Below are 19,451 nucleotides of genomic sequence, written 5' to 3'. Positions count from 1 at the left end.
AACACATTGACTTTAAATGCGTCTGTAAACTCTACCTAAATGCTTTAAAAATATAATAATTAATAATAACATATAAAACAGGATTCCAATTTCATAATTGATTCGCTTCCCTAAAGTTAAATATTTCAAATATAGAGAAAAATTCTTAATTTTCTGGACCTGCCAATTTGCCTTGTAAAAGTAATTTGTTTGGCGCACAATAGTAGGAAAAAAGTCTTTTATGCAGTCCGTCAAAGTGTAACGGAAATTTATATAACTTAAACTGGGTACCAGCCTTTGATACATTTGGCACGCTTAGAACAAATGTAAATTAACATTGTGACAGTTTTAAGCAAAGCATATTTGTGTTTTTATATTTGAAATAGAATGTTCTGTTTTGATCGTGCATTGTAAATATTTAAATATATACATTTGTATGTATAAAACACCCAAAATAAAAATTCGAGTGTCAATTTGATAGGTGTGGGTGAAAATGACACTACACCTAGGATCAAAATTTTTGGCATCAATTTGGTCCTAAATGAGTGTCAAAAGTATACTACATTAGTGTCATTTTAGCCAAATCCAGGTTCTCGTCGATACCAATAATTGTATTTCTTTTTTCGAAATTCAAACTGCGCCTATCGTGCAAGCAAGCATAGTTATCGATAAATCATTGTGAGCTCGACATTGTGTAAATAAATAATATTAAAAAAATATAATTAAATAAATATTGTGGAATTAATTGTGTAACAGCAAACGAACCCGTTAAATTTGTTAGACATCCTTCGTCCAAATTGGTTTCTTTAACAAATTTAAGCAGCTTCTGCATAGCAACGTTGTCCTCGATAATGAACTTAAATGAAAAAAAAACAAATTGCATTCAAAAATGGCATACGATGTCATCGCAGTAACGAATAGATACACTTTCCTCCGTAAATACTTATTTATGTATGTAACCCCCAACTACATTCTTGTTCATTCTTGGAAACTGCGTTCTAAATATACATACAAATGTATATACATGTGCTGTTTCTGAGAATATTAATTATTATTATTATATATTAATTCCTATAAGATTAGCTTAAACTTAGCATAATAGTCCTATTAAATCTGTATTGCTCATAATGTAATGTGCATATGTACTCGTAATCGATCTAAATATTTTTTCCTTTTGCGCACTTTGCCTACACTTTTTTTTTAATTGCACACTCACATTCAAATAATGAATTTTGTACATATATATTATATTATTAGGAAAATACTTACCAGATTCAAAAAACACTAGCACCTTGCACCGAAATATTTGTCGTCTTTTACACAATGTCGAGCTCACAATGATTTATCGATAACTACGCTTGCTTGCACCATTGGCGCAGTTCGAACTCCGAAAATAGAAATACAACTATTGGTATCGACGAGACCCTGGATTTGCTCAAAGTGACACTAATTAGTATACTGTAGAGTCTCTCTCACCCACACTTATCAAATTCACACTGATCCCTAGAGGAGGGTCTTAACCCTCCTATGTTACCGCCACATCTCCTGTTATGGCATGTCCCATTTGGCTTATTAGGGGTCTCTATTAGGGGTCACGATTCATCATAAAATTCATTTATAATTGAAAAAATTTTAAATCTACTGCTGACATCATTTTTCGGGGCTTATGCCCTTAAAGGAATATAATTTTATAGATATAGGAATATAATAATTATTTAAAATATAAAAATATAAGCATAATGGCAATATATTCTTAAAATAGTACTATAGTAAAGGGAAAAAAATTTTCAATATATATATATATAAAGGAGAGTAACCCGTGTGAATGAAAAACGTAAATACAACCAGCGGCCGTAGCTGTGAAACCGAAGTGGTGTGCCTGCCTACCTGCGGCGAATTCGAATTACTGCTCCAGTTACTCTATTTTATTTTTCTACCGGTTACTCCATTTGGTTTACTTTCAATTCATTAACTTCATTTTTTTTCTTTGTTCCAATTTTCGATCAATTAATTTTATTTTAAATTTGTTTTCATTTTTAGTGTTTCAATAAAATTGTTATGTTAATTAGTCTGAAATTCTGGTCGGGGCTTTCTTTAGGCATATAAGAAAATTCTATAATATGAGTAGGGTGACTCACTCATTGAACATCCCGCGAGGAAAGCGCTTTCGTCGTTGAATGGTGTCACTGAAACTCACTGTAATGTAAAAGGGTATACTAGATTCGTCGGAAAGTTTGTAACAGGCAGAAGGAAGCGTTTTCGACCCCATAAAGTATATGTATTCTTGATCAGGATCACTAGCCGAGTCGATACAGCCATGTCCGTCTGTCTGTCCGTCCGGATGAACGCTGAGATCTCGGAAACTATAAGAGCTAGGCTGTTGAGATTTGGCATGCAGATTTCTGAGCTTCTTACGCAGCGCAAGTTTGTTTTAGCAGCGTGGCACGCCCACTCTAACGCCCACAAACCGCCCAAAACTGTGGCTCATACAGTTTCGATGCTAGAATAAAATTTTAACTGAAATGTATTGTTCTTATCAAAAAGTTTGCGACGCCCACAAACCGCCCAAACCTGTGGCATCCACAATTTTCATGCTAGAAAAAATTTTTAACTGAAATGTATTAGTCTCGTCAATACCTATCGATTGACCCAAAAAAAAGTTTGCCACGCCCACTTAAACGCCCATAACGCTTAAATCTGTCTACCGCCCACATAACCATATATTGTGAGCAGGGGTAGGTGGCGCATTTAAGTCTCGCTTTGCTGCTTGCATATCTCGAGGTACTCGACTATAGCGTTATTCCTTGTTTTTTTTCTAGGCTATTAGCTTTTGCGAATATTTTAAAGAATTTAAATTTAAGTAATCTAAGAAAATTATAAGTTAAATAATTAATAAAGCAGAGGGCCAGTACCCGGAGACAATAACTGGAGACACTACTGTTCGTTCATGTAGGTTAGTTATAAAGCGATTACATTATTGGTGGGGTGGTGTTCCTGCAGGTTATGTGTTTGTGCGGGTCTTTTTGTCTATTTAGACAGTTATTAGGTTTTCAAACACACAGAAAAAAACTTGGACACTGCCGGCAAATTTTTGTACGATGATGAGCGGGATTTTTCGATCGATTCTCCGCCGTTTTCCGATGTTTCAAGCGCGCTGCTCGGAGCTGCGATAGTTGTGTTTGCACTGGTAGTAAAAACTAAAGACCCTCTCCTCTCTGGCCACTGCTTTGGCCGACCTCTTTCGGAAAGTCTGAGCTTTGCCTGGAACGTCTGGAGGTCGGAGCGTTTCATCGATGAAAAAAAGCAATGGATGGGAGAATAAAGGTGTGCTTTTGCACCTAGGTACCTAATAAAATTGACTACTGTCAGCAGTCACTCACTTTAAAGATTGACCTTAGAGTTCACGTCTGCCTTGGTTGGCTTTTGAATTAGAAAAGGCCAAGACATGCGTGTCAGAACCTCAGGTAACCAAAGTATCAGCTGAACTTAACAGCTTAGTTCATAAAAAAACTAAAGTCTACTTCCAGGCTTATTTACTTTGTGGACAAGCGAGCGACAAGATACATTACTCGTAGAGTAAAAGGGTATAATAGACTCGTCGGAAAGCATGTAACAGGCAGAAGGAAGCGTTTCCGACCCCATAAAGTATATATACTCTTGATCAGGATCACTAGCCGAGTCGATCTAGCCATGTCCGTCTGTCTGTCCGTCCGGATGAACGCTGAGATCTCGGAAACTATAAGAGCTAGGCTGTTGAGATTTGGCGTGCAGATTCTTGAGCTTCTTACGCCGCGCAAGTTTGTTTCAGAAGCGTGCCACGCCCACTCTAACGCTGACAAACCGCCCAAAACAGTGGCTCCTACAGTTTTGATGCTAGAATAAAAATTTTAACTGAAATGTATTGTTCTCATCAATACCTATCGATTGACCCAAAAAGTTTGCCACGCCCACAAACCGCCCAAACCTCTAACGCCCATAACGCTTAAATCTGTCTACCGCCGGTAGGTGGCGCATTTTAATCTCGCTTTGCTACTTGCATATCTCCATTTCCCTTTGGTCCCATTAGCTGAGTGACGGGTATCTGATAGTCGAGGTACCCGACTATAGCGTTTTTTTTTGTTTTTCGTCTGTTATTGTCTTATATCTTTTGCATGAAACCAACCAGTTTGCCCTGTAAGTCTTCCAGTTCATAGTACGCCTGACCTAATTTTCTGCTCACACGCGCTTTAACAAATATTGGGGCTAACTTTGCGTTAAACTTTTTCACAAAACAACTCTTTTGGAAATTTCTACGAAAAACCCCATGACCAGGCCTGAAGGATACTATTCTGCTACGTGCATTGTAGGTCCTCTCATTGTGATCATGTTGTTTGCGCATTCCGTCAGTAGCAGCTTTTCTAAGGATTTCAAACGAATCCTCCTTTGAGAACTGTATGTCTCGGTCTTCTAACAGCTCCAATTCTTTTAGTAATTTGTATTTCTCTCCGTTGGTGACCATTTGCTGACCGAAAACTAATCGGTAAGGGCTAGATTTTACGGCGCTATGTGTGGACGATTGCAATGCGCAGGCAATGCTGCTTAGTTGGACGTCCCAAGTGGATTGATTAGTGTGTATATAAGCCTTTATGGCGGCCAGAATGGACCGATTCACTCTTGCTGAGGCCTTCGACTCCGGCGAATAAACGGCAGTATATGCATGCTGCGCACTATACTTTTGCAAAAAAGCGTTAAAGGCGTGGGACTTGTGCGCGTGGAATTGTTCCTCCTCAATGTAAGGCGAAATCGCAAATGTGGTAAATTTCTTTACCGGCTTATAAAAGGAAATTTCGATAGGTGGTGTAACACCACAAGGATGCTTATACTTCCCGCTTTACTTCTTGAATAGGGACCAAGAAAATCTACATATATTTTCTGAAAAAAACCTTTCAGTTTCCCCGGACCGAGCCAAAGGCACTGTTAAAGCCTTGTTTGGATGCTTAGTCCATTTACAAGTTTCACACGCATTTACGTATTCCCTAACCTCTCTCAGCAGATTTGGCCAAAAGTAGTATGCACGAATTCGGTCAAGGGTCTTGTTAATGCCACCGTGCGCGAATAGCCGGTGTTCATGAGCGTCTTTTAACGTGGTTGGTACTAGCCTTTTAGGGAGCCAGAGCTTCCAACATTTCTCATCGGCTATTTATTAGCTGTCATTTCCGAGCAGTCTTCGGTAAACAATCGGGGCAGCGCGTCGGGAACTATGATATCCTTGCAGTTTCAAGGCCCACCGAGCGAGTCTACTACTGAGATAGAATTGAGCACTGGGTAGTCTTTAATCGCCTGAATTATTTCTGAATCTATGCTAATGGATCCGTAGCCCTCTATACGTCCTAGTTAATGGACCTCGGGTACGCAAAATCTACTTTTCTGCATATTAATTGTTAGCCCTGCCTTAAACCAAACGGCATTACGGTGAACTGATACAGTGCTCGTCCTGGTACTGTAAAAGCCATTTTGTCCCTCGCTCCTGACTCTAAGGGAATTTGCTCTGGAATGGCTCTTTAGACAATGTTCTCTGACGCTCGGGCATTTCTAACTCATCACAATTGTGTATCTCGCCTTCGCCTGTCTTCTCTTCTATTAGATATAAGGATTGTACTAGTGACGGAACTATATATAACGTTATCAACTTATATTGATCCTTAAACTTAACATGAGTAGTAACTTTCCCGATGACTTTTTGGTTTTGGCCTCCGGCCGTTCGAACATCGGAAAATGAGATTCTTGTAAGTCTCTGGAAAATTCTCCTCCCATTGCAACTAATTAACCCCGTCAAGGTTCTACCTATCAGCGTAACTTCGGCATATGGTCTAACATCACGAGCTATTATGTCTGATACCATCGCCGCTTTCCTTGTTCTAGCCGTTTCGTGTTATCTTCTTTTCGCTATTTGGATCGAATTTTTCGTTTCGATAAGCCTGACAACTCCTTACTGATGGCCTCGCTTATATAAACTGGAGAATGTGAAAAGTTGATTACATACGAATGTTGTGAGATAGTCTTGGTTTTAGTTAATCCGTGTTGGTGGCTGTTAAAATCATTCGTTTGCGTGTACCTTTCTGAGGTACACGCCTTTGAATGTTTCTTGATGCGTTACACTTCATGGAAGTCGGCCGATAGGTATTCGCTTGGCCACAATCATAGCAGAATACTCGTCTATCATCAACGCAGTCCTGGTACCGGTGCCCGTCGCCTCGACAGTCCTAGAAAACCAGATTAAACGCCTCTGATTAGAGGTGATTAGATTCATCTATTTCTTCCGGTTCATGCTCTGTAGAATTTTCCAGTGCACTTACAAATTTCCTAACCGCGGGCCTAGACTTAATCGCTTGATTTGCTTTTACCGTCTGCATGAATACTTCCCTAGTCCTTACTAGATGGCGCAACAGTGAAATACTTAACACGCACTCATAAAGCAACTCGCGCTCGATAACAAATTAGCACGCAGGGATTCTAGTAACGAGGACTCTTACAATGGGATAGTTCATTTATAGAATTATAGAATAATGAAATTGACTACTGTCAGCATTACCTATTTTTGGGAAAAACAAAAAAACAAAACAAATTTCGGAAAAAGATCGTCACTTTTGTTTGGTCAACCCAAGGGACTCTCAACCAATTTTAATTCCCTAATTTCTCTTAAGCGCAACCTTGTTGAGCTGAGCTTAGCAGCTTAGTTGAATATAAAACTAAAGTCTATTTCTAGGCTTATTTACTTTGTGGACAAGTGGGCGACAAGATACATTACAAGATGAGCACGGTCCGCATAAAACCAGTTTGTTCCTTGTTTTATTTTCTGGATAACACGGAACATTTTATTATATACCCTTGCAGAGGGTTTGCAACGCATTGAAGGAGATGTATCCGACCCCATAAAGAGTATACATACACCCAGAAAAATTAAGAGAAAAATTAAAGAAAAAAACAGAGATCGGTTCTTCTCGGTTTTAGTATTGTGTCTTCTCACATTTTTCTTTTCGGTTTCATGACGGAAGCGATGTCGATTTTAGTAGTGCGGGGAATACGTAGACAAAATGATAGTGAGGGGAAAAAGACCGAACTCCTCTCTTGAAATTACCGCACAGTTATCGAAATAAGCGGCTTCTATATCGCTGCAAATGGATTTCTTTGTATATGGTGGAACTTTGCGGTTTAATGAGTGATAATGACCAAAAATTGAAGGATCTGCTCCAGGAAACCAACCTAATAAACGGACTTCCGGGTAATATTTATTTAATTAGTTGGCTAATTCATATAGAAATTAAATTAATTGACAATTACTTTTGATAGCGGAGTGTATCGAATTTACCACCTGTGAAGGTGCACACATCAGCAAAATGCTGACTATTCACGACTACAAACGTCGCTCAGAGGGCTCTTGCAATTGTCATACAATTTCAAGGCTGATACTCGCCGCTGAAAAATTAACATTTAATTATTATATATAAAAATATAAAATATATAAAAAGAGGAAAGTATATCTAAATGATTATATAAATATATATTATAAATAATTACTGTATATGGTTCTTATTATATGAATTCCTAACAAATTAATTATTGGTCTCAGATAGAGAGATAATGATTGCCTTTTCGGTCTTGTTACAGTGGCCAAGTGGTGAAAAATCTAGACGGAAGGTCTCAATATATAAGTTCTCTAATTCATGCACAGTTATTGGTAGGGTTGCTTTTGATAACAAGTATAGAATTCTTACGTTAAATTGTGGATCATTGTCTATAGTCTTTGCTAAAGCTTCTGAGTGATCATGGTGCACGGATATATATATATGTATTTATAAGAAAGGAACCGTATTCCGACAAACTTACCCATCTTTTGATCCTTGGCGATGAGATCTCGACGCTCCGGTTCCTGGGCTTTGGAAGATGTTATAATTGGTTTATATATATATATACGTGCATTGTTGGATGGCGGTTCACAAAAGCATAACACAAAAATTACGTTACACAAAAAAAATAACACTATGGCTGTATAGATATGTATGTATGTATTCATCGTATGGGAGTTCCACTGCGGCACACGTCAGTTCCAATGCTCGGGCTGGGGCTGGTCGATGCAGCTCCAATTTCTTGTTCAACGTATGAACTTGGGGGTTCTGTTACACCTGCATTCAGAAATGAATGCACTCGCAGATTGTTTGAAATGCACTTTTTGTTTAAAACTTTGAATTCGATTTATTCGCCTTTTATTGTTTGTATTGTCTTTTTGCGGCTTCACTTCACTGTATCTCCTCGGCTTATGCTCCGATGTGGGTCACCACTTTCTCCAGGGCGTGATGTTGTACATCTTAACCACCTTAAGGATCACTAGAACTAGGAGTAGTCCAACGATGAGCTTCATGGTCCTGTTGACATCCTGAATATCGTCCTGGTGGTCAACGATCTCTACGGTGTTAATCACATTGGCGGTGCTGCCGGCCACTTTGAATGTTTTGCTGCCCATCTTGGGGTTCTTAGGCCATACACTTGGTTCACTAGCTCTTTTCGTCCTTCGGAATTTTGCAGGTTGACTTTCTTCCGAGTGTGGTCGATCGTAGGACCGGTAATCAGGTCGTTCTCCTGGGTGAAGTTGATCCTAGGGAAACGGTCAAGACATCCTTCTGGACACCAGCCTTCTTTCAGTCGTGGTCTGTGTGATGAGAGTTGAACTTCTAGACCACTTTCATGGAGATTAGAACAATTTCTGTCCGTCTTCTCTATTTGGCTGTGGTCTTTTATACCGGATTAGAGCTTTCGCTAGCCCCCCATATTGGATGAATTAACTAGGTGTTCCCACCTAGAGGTACTGTTTCTCCATTTCCCCTATCTTAGGAGTCAACGGCCGGCTGGTGCACTTTGCCACCTTACTAGAGTACGGTTACGAGCAGGTCGATCGTGGTCGTTGTTCTGGCCACGCGACACCCGTGATTTGACGAATTGTATTTCTGTTTTGCCCTTATCAATCTGAGTGTGGTTAATCATTAGCGGCCCCTGCCTTCAACTTAAGACAGTTGTTTTGCCGGGGCTAATCTTTCTATGGGGGAGGGCGTACGTAACACTAGGCTTTTGAGATTTGGCATTCAGATTCCTGAGCTTCTTACGCAGCGCCAGTTTGTTTCAGCAGCGTGCCACGCCCACTCTAACGCCCACAAACCGACCAAAACTGGGGCTCATAAAGTTTTGATGCTAGAATAAAAATTTTAACTGAAATGTATTGTTCTCATCAATACCTATTGATTGACCCAAAAAGTTTGCCACGCCCACTCTAACGCCCACAAACCGCCCAAACCTATAACGCCCACAGTTTTCATGCTAGAAAAAAATACCTATCGATTGACCCAAAAAAAAAGTTTGCCACGCCCACTATAACGCCCATAACGCTTAAATCTGTCTACTGCCCACAAAACCATATATTGAGATCAGGGGTAGATGGCGCATTTCAGTCTCGCTTTGCTGCTTGCATATCTCCATTTCCCCTTTGTCCCTTTAGCTGAGTAACGGGTATCTGATAGTCGAGGTACTCGACTATAGCATTCTTCCTTGTTTTTTTCTAGGCTATTAGCTTTTGCGAGTTTTTTTAAGAATTTAAATTTAAGTAATCTAAGAAAATTATAAGTTGAATAATTAATTAAGCAGAAGGCCAGTACCCGGAGACAATAACAGTTATAAAGCGATTACATAATTGGTGGCATGGTGTTCTTGCAGGTTATGTGTGTGTGCGGGTCTTTTTGTCTATTTAGACAGTTATTAGGCTTTCATACACACAGAAAAAAAACTTGGACACTGCCGGAAAATTTTCGTGCGATGAGCGGGATTTTCCGATCGATTTTCCGCCGTTGTCCGATGTTTTGAGCGCGCTGCTCGGAGCTGCGATTGTTGCGTTTGTGCTGGTATTAAAAACTATAGACTCTCCCCTCTCTGAATCTGAGCTTTGCCTGTAACGTCTGGAGCTCGGAGCGTTGTATCGATGGAAAAATTAAGGGAGAATAAAGGTGTGCTTTTGCACCTGGGTACCTAATAAAATTGACTACTGTCAGCATGTCACTTCCTTTAAAGATTGACCTTAGAATGCACGTCTGCCTTGGCTGGCGTTTGAATTAGAAAAGACCAAGACATGCGTGTCAGAACCTCCGGTAACCAAAACTTCACCTAAATTTAGAAAAAGATCGCCATTTTTTTCGGTCAACGCCCGGGACTCTCAACCAATTTTAATTCCCTAATTACTATTGAGTGCAACCTTATTGAGCTGAACTTAATAGCTTAGTTGAATAAAAAACTAAAGTCTACTACCAGGCATATTTACTTTGTGCACAAGCGAGCGACAAGATACACTACAAACCCCCCCACCAAAATCACATTTTGGGGCAAAAACAAGGCCTTCAAATTATATAAGTTTTTTTTCTTCTGTTTTTATTTAATATCTTTTGCATGAAACGTACCAACCAGTTTGCCCTGTAAGTCTTCCAGTTCATAGTACGCCTGATCTAGTTTTCTTCTCACACGCGCTTTAACAAATATTGGGGCTAACTTTGCGTTAATTTTTTTTACAAAACAACTCTGTTGGAAATTTCTACGAAAAACCTCCTAACCAGGCCTGAAGGATACTATTCTGCTACGTGCTATGTGTGGACGATTGCAATTACAATTGCGCAGGCAATGCTGCTTAGTTGGACGTCCCAAGTGGATTGATCATGGTGTATATAAGCCTTTATGGCGGCAGAATGAACCGATTCACTTTTGCTGAGGCCTTCGACTCCGGCGAATAAACGGCAGTATACGCATGCTGCGCACCATACTTTTGCAAAAAGGCGTTAAAGGCGTGGGACTTAAGTTGTACACCGTTGTTCGACAGAACTACCTCAGGCACCCCCAAGCAGTGGAATTGTTCCTCCTCAATGTAAGGCAAAATTATAAAAGGAAATTTCGATAGGTGGTGTAGCACCACAAGGATGCTTATACTTCCCGCTTTACTTCTTGAATAGGGACCAAGAAAATCTACATATATTTTCTGAATAAAACCTTTCAGTTTCCCCGGAGCGAGCCAAAGGCGCTCTTAAAGCCTTGTTTGGATGCTTAGTCCATTTACAAGTTTCACACGCATTTACGTATTCCCTAACATCTCTCAGCAGATTTGGCCAAAAGTAGTATGCACGAATTCGGTCAAGGGTCTTGTTAATGCCACCGTGCGCGAAAACCCGGTGTTCATGAGCGACTTTTAACGTGGTTGGTACTAGGCTTTTAGGGAGCCAGAGCTTCCAACATTTCTAATCGGCTATTTATTAGCTGCCATTTCCGAGCAGTCTTCGGTAAACACTCGGGACAGCGCGTCGGGAACTATGTTCTGGGAACCTTTTTGGTGTTTAATTGTAAAGGAATATCCTTGCAGTTTCAAGGCCCACCGGGCGAATCTACTACTGAGATAGACTTGAGCACTGGGTAGTCTTTAATCGCCTGAATTATTTCTGAATCTATGCTAATGGATCCGTAGCCCACTATACATCCTAGGTAATGGACATCGGGAACGCAAAATCTACTTTTCTGCATATTAATTGTTAGCCCTGCCTTAAACCAACCGGCATTACGGTGAACTGATACAGTGCTCGTCCTGGTACTGTAAAAGCCATTTTGTCCCTCGCTCCTGACTCTAAGGGAATTTGCTCTGGAATGGCTCTTCAGACAATGTTCTCTGACGCTCGGGCATTTCTAACTCATCGCAATTGTTTATCTCGCCTTCGCCTTCTTCGTCTTCTCTTCTATTAGATATAAGGATTGTACTAGTAACGGAACTATATATAACGTTATCAACTTATATTAATCCTTAAACTTAACATGAGTAGTAACTTTCCCGATGACTTTTTGGTTTTGGCCTCCGGCCGTTCGAACATCGGAAAATGAGATTCTTGTAAGTCTCTGGAAAATTCTCCTCCCATTGCAACTAATTAACCCCGTCAAGGTTCTACCTATCAGCGTAACTTCGGCATATGGTCTAACATCACGAGCTATTATGTCTGTTACCATCGCCGCTTTCCTTGTTCTAGCCGTTTCGTGTTATCTTCTTTTCGCTATTTGGATCGAATTTTTCGTTTCGATAAGCCTGACAACTCCTTACTGATGGCCTCGCTTATATAAACTGGAGAATGTGAAAAGTTGCCTACATACGAATGTTGTGAGATAGTCTTGGTTTTAGTTAATCCGTGTTGGTGGCTGTTAAAATCATTTGTTTGCGTGTACCTTTCTGAGGTACACGCCTTTGAATGTTTCTTGATGCGTTACACTTCATGGAAGTCGGCCGATAGGTATTCTCTTGGCCACAATCATAGCAGAATACTCGTCTATCATCAACGCAGTCCTGGGACCGGTGCCCGTCGCCTTGACAGTCCTAGAAAACCAGATTAAACGCCTCTGAATAGAGGTGATTAGATTCATCTATTTCTTCCGGTTCATGCTCTGTAGAATTTTCCAGTGCACTTACATATTTCCTAACCGCGGGCCTAGAATTAAGCGCTTGATTTAGTCCTAACTAGATGGCGCAACTGTGAAATACTTAACACGCACTCATAAAGCAACTCGTGCTGGATTTCCGATAACAAATTAGAATTAGAATTCATTAAATGATTAATTTTGTTTTTGCATTCTCCTATCTATAGCAGCACGAATATTGACATCGGTTCTTTTGTCTTTGAACTGAACTAACAGAGCCCGTTTAAACTCAGGCCACTCAATATTTCTAGCACTCTTTTGATACCGCCAGTACCAGTCGCTGGCACTGCCTTCAAATAGATTACCTATGTAGCGTGTCAACAACTCAAAGTTGCCACCCAATGTCTGATACGTCAGGACCTTTATTCTATATATAAACTCATCCACCGACATAGGGCCACGTCCAGAATTTCTTAATTTCCGACTAACAAGTTCTGGCCTAATATTCATCGGCATTGGTACCTTAGAGCCTATTGCGTTTGAGTCTACGAATGGTGCTGGTTGCGGAATTAAGGGTGGTGAAGGTTACCGACTTCAGTTTCTCATCTGAGGTGGGAGGGAGGCCATTGTCTCTCGAAACCCTGTTAATATGGATTTCAACAGTAGCTCTGTCTCTAGGTATTGGATAGAACCTCGGGCTGTCTAAGCGATGCGGATGCCATAGCAACCGCTGTTGTTTGTTGGAGCTGATGCAAAGATGGGGATGGACTTAGACTTTTCTGACCTGCGTTGATATCCACCTCCTCAGATGAGCTGCCATCCACTGGGGTTTGAACACCTGCTCCTAAATCTTTCGGGCCGGCTGAATTTTGGAACGCGTTTCTTGACCCGAAGGACCTACCGTCGAACTACCTGATGCAGCCGAGTCCAGGTCCTGAACTTGATTTGCTCTCGTACTAACTAGCATTTCTGGATTGAACACAGACTTAATTAACTCTCATCTTGATTCGTTAAGCAAACTACTTGTAGAAGTCTGAAACGAAGTCGAGCATACAGGACAAACTTTTCTATAACCACACCCTGTTGTCAACAGTTGTGCTGAAAAATCAATTATCTTTGAGTAAAGATAACACTCTTGACTTCCTGTGTTTCCAGAATTTCCTACAATGGATACATTTTCACAACTGCGCGATACTGGCATATCTGAGGGTACTGGAATAACTTTATTTTGATTTGTTTTCCAATACTGTGCTATCGTTTTTCAAAGGCTCAATTTCAGTAAGCTTCTGCCTAAACAAGGTATAAATTATAATGTATAAATGATAAATATTTATGTTAAGCTTATGAGGACACTGCCAAACTAACAGGATTTTGTATGGTAACCTTTTTCTTGCTGCTTCTTTTTCTTATTTTGTTTTTAAGTGTCGGATTCCAAATTTTTTTTTTCGTAACACCAAGTTGGGAGGTAAATTGTGCCAATATTGTAAGTGGTTAGCACGGCCGAAGAAGGTTTATAAACACCTATCATCTATCATCTTATCCTTTGCTATCTTGGAGCATTTAGGTTATTATTTGGAATAGGAAAAATAACTGGATCAGACAATAAAAATTGTAGTCCACTGACTGCAGACACTTGAGCAGTTAAATACGACTAACACCATAAAAATTCCAAAACAAGTTTACTCCACTGCTTGTTTAAAATGCAATACTACTTGAGCGGATGGTGTCAACCTGCAAAGTGTCAAATATATATTCCAAGAAGTTCTCCTACTAGTCTTTAATGATCTGAAGTTGGTATGGAAACGGTGTTTATGTAACTAAACATAGTTATCCAATACTCCTGCCTACCCTCGGATAAAAAGGTTTCTTTTTCATTAATGCTCGGTTTATCACAAGTTGAGCCAAATGAAAAATTTTCCAGAGCTATTATTGATCTTTCCGATTTCAGAACATTTGCAACTAGTTAATTTGAAAATGCGTATTAATGCTTTATGACAGTAACATTTCAACAACTATTTTTGATTGTGGAATTGCTTGTTGAATTGCTTGCTATAACAATTCTTGCTCCACGTTTAGGGCGCCAGATTTATAAATATATGTACTATATTTACTGTACCATATAACATACAGGGGGAGATCCTATAAAAACTTTAGATTTTCCACAAGGTAGAGCAGATTACAATTGGTATATCGGTCGTAGCACTTGAGGTTTCCGGCTAGTCGGCGAATCCAAGGATATACAGCTCACTATCTCCACAAAAAAATTCCATAAATATATCATTATTAAATCGATCACGTGCAAGAATAAGTCGACGGATATTTCGGAGATTTTGAGAAAAATAAAATTGGTTTTATTGGGTCACAAAAAAAGAACAAACAAGTATATGGCACGAGGTTGTTGCGGCCACAAATGCCCACCCTTCCATGATCACACCGTCCCATAGATAAAGTGTGATCCCTAGAGGAGGGTCTTAACCCTCCTATGCTACCGCCACATTTCCTGTTATTGGCATGTCCCATTTGGCTCACGATTCATAATAAAATTCATTTATTATTGTAAAATATTTAAATCTACTGCTGATATCATTTTCCAGGGCTTATGCCCACCCAAAATAGCTATTTTACAGAAGGAATTAAAGGAATATAGTTTTATAGATATAGGAATATAATAGATATTTAAAATATAACAAGGAAGAACGCTATAGTCGAGAACCTCGACTATCAGATACCCGTTACTCAGCTAAAGAGACGAAAGGGAAATGAAGATATGCAAGCAGCAAAGCGAGATTGAAATGCGCCACCTACCGGCAGTAGACAGATTTAAGCGTTATGGGCGTTAGAGTGGGCGTTGCAAACTTTTTTTTGGATCAATCGGTAGGTATGGACGAGACCAATACATTTTAGGTTTTTATCTATTATTGTGGGCGCCACAGGCTTGGGCGGCTAGGGGGCGTTAGAGTGGGCGTGGCATATTCGCGTAACAAACTTGCGCTGCGTTCAAGGCTACGGAATCTACATTTGAGATCCCCATTCTCTATCTTTGATAGTTTCCGAGATATCGACGTTCATATCTACGATTTTTTGAGGATTGTGGGCGGTTTGTGTCCGTTAAGTGGGCGTGGATGGTTGGTTTGGGTTAATCAATAGGTACTGATGAGGACAATACATATCAGTTAAAATTTTTATTCTAGCATCAAAACTGTAGGAGCCACAGTTTTGGGCGGTTGGTGGGCGTTTGAGTGGACGTGGCACATTGCTGAAACAAACTTGCGCGGCGTAAGAAGCTCAGGGATCTGAATGCCAAATCTCAATAGACTAGCTCTTATAGTTTCCGAGATCTCAGCGTTCATCCGGACGGACAGACAGAAGGACTTGGCTAGATCGATTTGGCTAGTGATCCTGATCAAGAATATATGTACTTTATGGGGTCGGAAACGCTTCCTTCTGCCTGTTACATACTTTCCGAAGAATCTAGTATACCCTTTTACTCTACGAGTAACGGGTATAAAAATATAAGCATAGTGGCAATACATTATTAAAACAGTACTAAAGTATATATATATATAAAAAGGAGAGTAACCCGTGTGTATGAAAAACGTAAGTACAACCAGCGGCCGTAGCTGTGAAACCGAAGTGGTGTGCCTGCCTACCTGCAGCGAATTCGAATTACTGCTCCAGTTACTCTATTTTAATTTTCTACCGGTTACTCCATTTGGTTTACTTTCAATTAATTTTCTCTTGGTAACTGTAACTCGTTCCCTTCATTTTTTTTCTTTGTTCCAATTTTCGATCAATTAATTTTATTTTAAATTATGTTGTTTTTATTTTATTAGTTAGTTATGTTAGTTCGTCTGAAATTCTGGTCGGGGTTTTCTTTAGGCATATAAGAAAATTCTTTATTATAAGTAGGGTTATTCACTCATTGAACATCCCGCGAGGAAAGCGCTTTCGTCGTTGACGACAAAGAACCTCACCAAATTAACCGACAAGCCTTCTTTTAATTTAAATTCTTTCTCATGACTAAGTTTATAATTTTACTTGATTTTTTTCATTCTTCTGATATTCAATGTTTTTTTTTGGTAAACTTCACTGGTGTTCTGGCTTTGCTATACAGGTCGCATACTTACTCACAATGGGGCTTTTATTATACCCGTTACTCGTAGAGTAAAAGGGTATACTAGATTCGTCGGAAAGTTTGTAACAGGCAGAAGGAAGCGTTTTCGACCCCAAAGAGTATATATATTCTTGATCAAGATCACTAGCCGAGTCGATCTAGCCATGCCCGTCTGTCCATATGTCTTTCCGTCCGGATGAACGCTGAAATCTCGGAAACTATAGGAGCTAGTGTTACGTGGGCATATTAGTGCCCGAGTCTTGACAAGGGCTTGGGCCGAGGGAGAGGCGTCCGATATTCAGGCACCATTTGCCGGCATAAGCTACGTCGTATTCGGGTCGTCGGATCTTGGTAAGCCTCTCTCCACCCATCATAACGAGAATAAATATTAAAAGTGCCTGGAAAATAATATTAGTCATAATGTCTGTCAGTCATCAGTCCACACTGCCCAACAAGCTAAGCTGTCGCTTGAGTGCAATACGATCGGGCTGTGTTTTTGGCCATATTCCCTCCCCTTCACACATTCGTGTGCCAATGGATCGTCGCGGGCCGCGCAATACGATCCCCTATTGTCAAGGTTGTCCGTCGAAAGTTATGTCATTGTTCTTGACCTACTCCACTTCTCGCGCCAGAACACCCCCTTAATAAAGCTCTGGCACTTCATGTTTTGATATTCTTCCACATTACAAATTTATTGAGTAATATTTATATCGGCGTACGCCGTGGATGAGTAACATAATGTTGGCTAATTCATATGGAAATTAAATTAATTGACAATTACTTTTGTTAGCGGAGAGTATCGAATTTACCACCTGTGAAGGTGCACACATCAGCAAATCTGCTGACTATTCACGACTACAAACGTCGCTCAGAGGGCTCTTGCAATTGTCATACAATTACAAGGCTGAAAAATTAACATTTAATTATTATATATAAAAATGTAAAATGTATAAAAAGAGGAAAGTATATCTAAATGATTATATATATGAAATAATTACTGTATATGGTTCTTATTATATGAATTCCTAAAAGATTAATTCTTGGTCTTAACTAGGTAGGTATTAACATTGCCCAAAAATAAATTCTTATTTAAACGGTAAAGGACAATGACCGTTGGAACGGTAGAGATAATGATTGCCTTCTCGGTCTTGTTACAGTGGGCAAGTGGTGAAAAATCTGGACGGAAGGTCTCAATATATAAGTACTCTAATTCATGCTCAGTTATTGGTAGGGTTGCTTTTGATAACAAGTATAGAATTCTTACGTTAAATTGTGGATCATTGTCTATAGTCTTTGCTAAAGCTTCTGAAGTGATCATGGCGCACGGATATATATATATATGTATTTATAAGAAAGGAACCGTGTTCTGACAAACTTACCCTCCTTTTAATCCTGGGCGATGAGATCTTTACGCTCCGGATCCTGGGCTTTGGGAGATGTTATAATTGGTTTATATATATATATACGTGCAAGATTTGATGGAGGTTCACAAAAACATAACACAAAAATTACGTTACACAAAAAAAATAACACTATCGCTGTATAGATATGTATGTTTGTATGCATCGTATGGGAGTTCCACTGCGGCACACGTCGGTTTCAATGCTCGCCCTGGGGCTGGTCGGTGCAGCTCCTATTTCTTGTTCAGCGTATGTATTTGGGGGTTCTGTTTACACTTGCATTCAGAAATGCATGTACTCGCAAATTGTTTGAAATTGTTTTTGGCGATCACTTTTTATTTATAACTTCAACTTAAGACAGTTGTTTTGCCGGTGTTAATCTTTCTATGGGGGAGGGCGTACGTAACAGGCTCGAAGTGATCGATGCGGCAACGCATGGAATGACTTCGCAAAATAAATCTACGTACGGCCATCTCTTTAGATATCCTTCTTCTCCCTTATTTTTATCTTAGGCGCCCACTAACGTGTGGCTTCGACTCAATACTTTAACCCAGTCTCAGAAGAGCTAGTTGGGCTTATTATTTTAATATTTAAGTATTGTACTTATTTATTATGTTATTATTGTTGCTGAAAAAGAAAAAGCTTTCCGGCCTCGCACGGAAACATTCATACATACATATTTATACCTGTAAATAAAAAAAAAGGAAGAACGCTATAGTCGAGTACCTCGACTGTCAGATACCCGTTACTCAAAGGGAAATGGAGATATGCAAGCAGCAAAGCGAGATTAAAATGCGCCACCTACCGGCGGTAGACAGATTTAAGCGTTATGGGCGTTAGAGTGGGCGTGGCAAATTTATTTTTGGATCAATCGATAGGTATTGACGACACCAATACATTTCAGTTAAAATTTTGTATCTAGCATGCAAATTGTGGGCGTCACAGGTTTTCGCGGTTTGTGGGCGTTTAAGTGGGCGTGGCAAACTTTTTAGGTCAATCGATAGGTATTGATGAGAACAATACATTTCAGTTAAAATTTTCTATCTAGCATCAAAACTGTAGGAGTTACCGTTTTGGGCGGTTTGTGGGCGTTAGAGTGGGCGTGGCAGTCTACTGAAACAAACTTGCGCTGCGTAAGAAGCTCAGGAATCTGTACGCCAAATCTCAATAGCCTAGCTCTCATAGCTTCCGAGATCTCAGCGTTCATCCGGACAGACAGACGGACAGACGGACATGGCTAGATCGACTCGGCTAGTGATCCTGATCAAGAATATATATACTTTATGGGTTCGGAAACGCTTCCTTCTGCCTGTTACATACTTTCCGACGAGTCTAGTATACCCTTTTACTCTACGAGTAACGGGTATAAATATGGCTCACAATGATAATAAAATATGGTTAAGTGAGAATAATATAAATAAAATATAGAAGTGTGTAAAAGCTAAGAATGGCTAAGAACAAAATTGCTGAGTGTGCCGTAACCACGGTTTTTTGACCGGGGG

At 39.9% G+C, this 19,451-nt stretch overlaps 1 protein-coding gene across 15 annotated transcripts in view; it reads left to right on the top strand.

The window, feature by feature from the left end:
• The window catches only part of LOC139354007 (uncharacterized), a 978,888-nt gene that overhangs the window by 256,390 nt on the left and 703,047 nt on the right, over positions 1 to 19,451 (top strand). The gene's annotated exons all lie outside the window — the stretch shown is intronic.

The sequence above is a fragment of the Drosophila suzukii genome (assembly GCF_043229965.1).
Source record: "Drosophila suzukii chromosome 2 unlocalized genomic scaffold, CBGP_Dsuzu_IsoJpt1.0 scf_2c, whole genome shotgun sequence".
In the NCBI taxonomy this organism is placed as follows: domain Eukaryota; kingdom Metazoa; phylum Arthropoda; class Insecta; order Diptera; family Drosophilidae; genus Drosophila; species Drosophila suzukii.
Note: the sequence above shows the minus strand (reverse complement) of the source record. Positions and strands in the feature narration are given on the sequence as shown.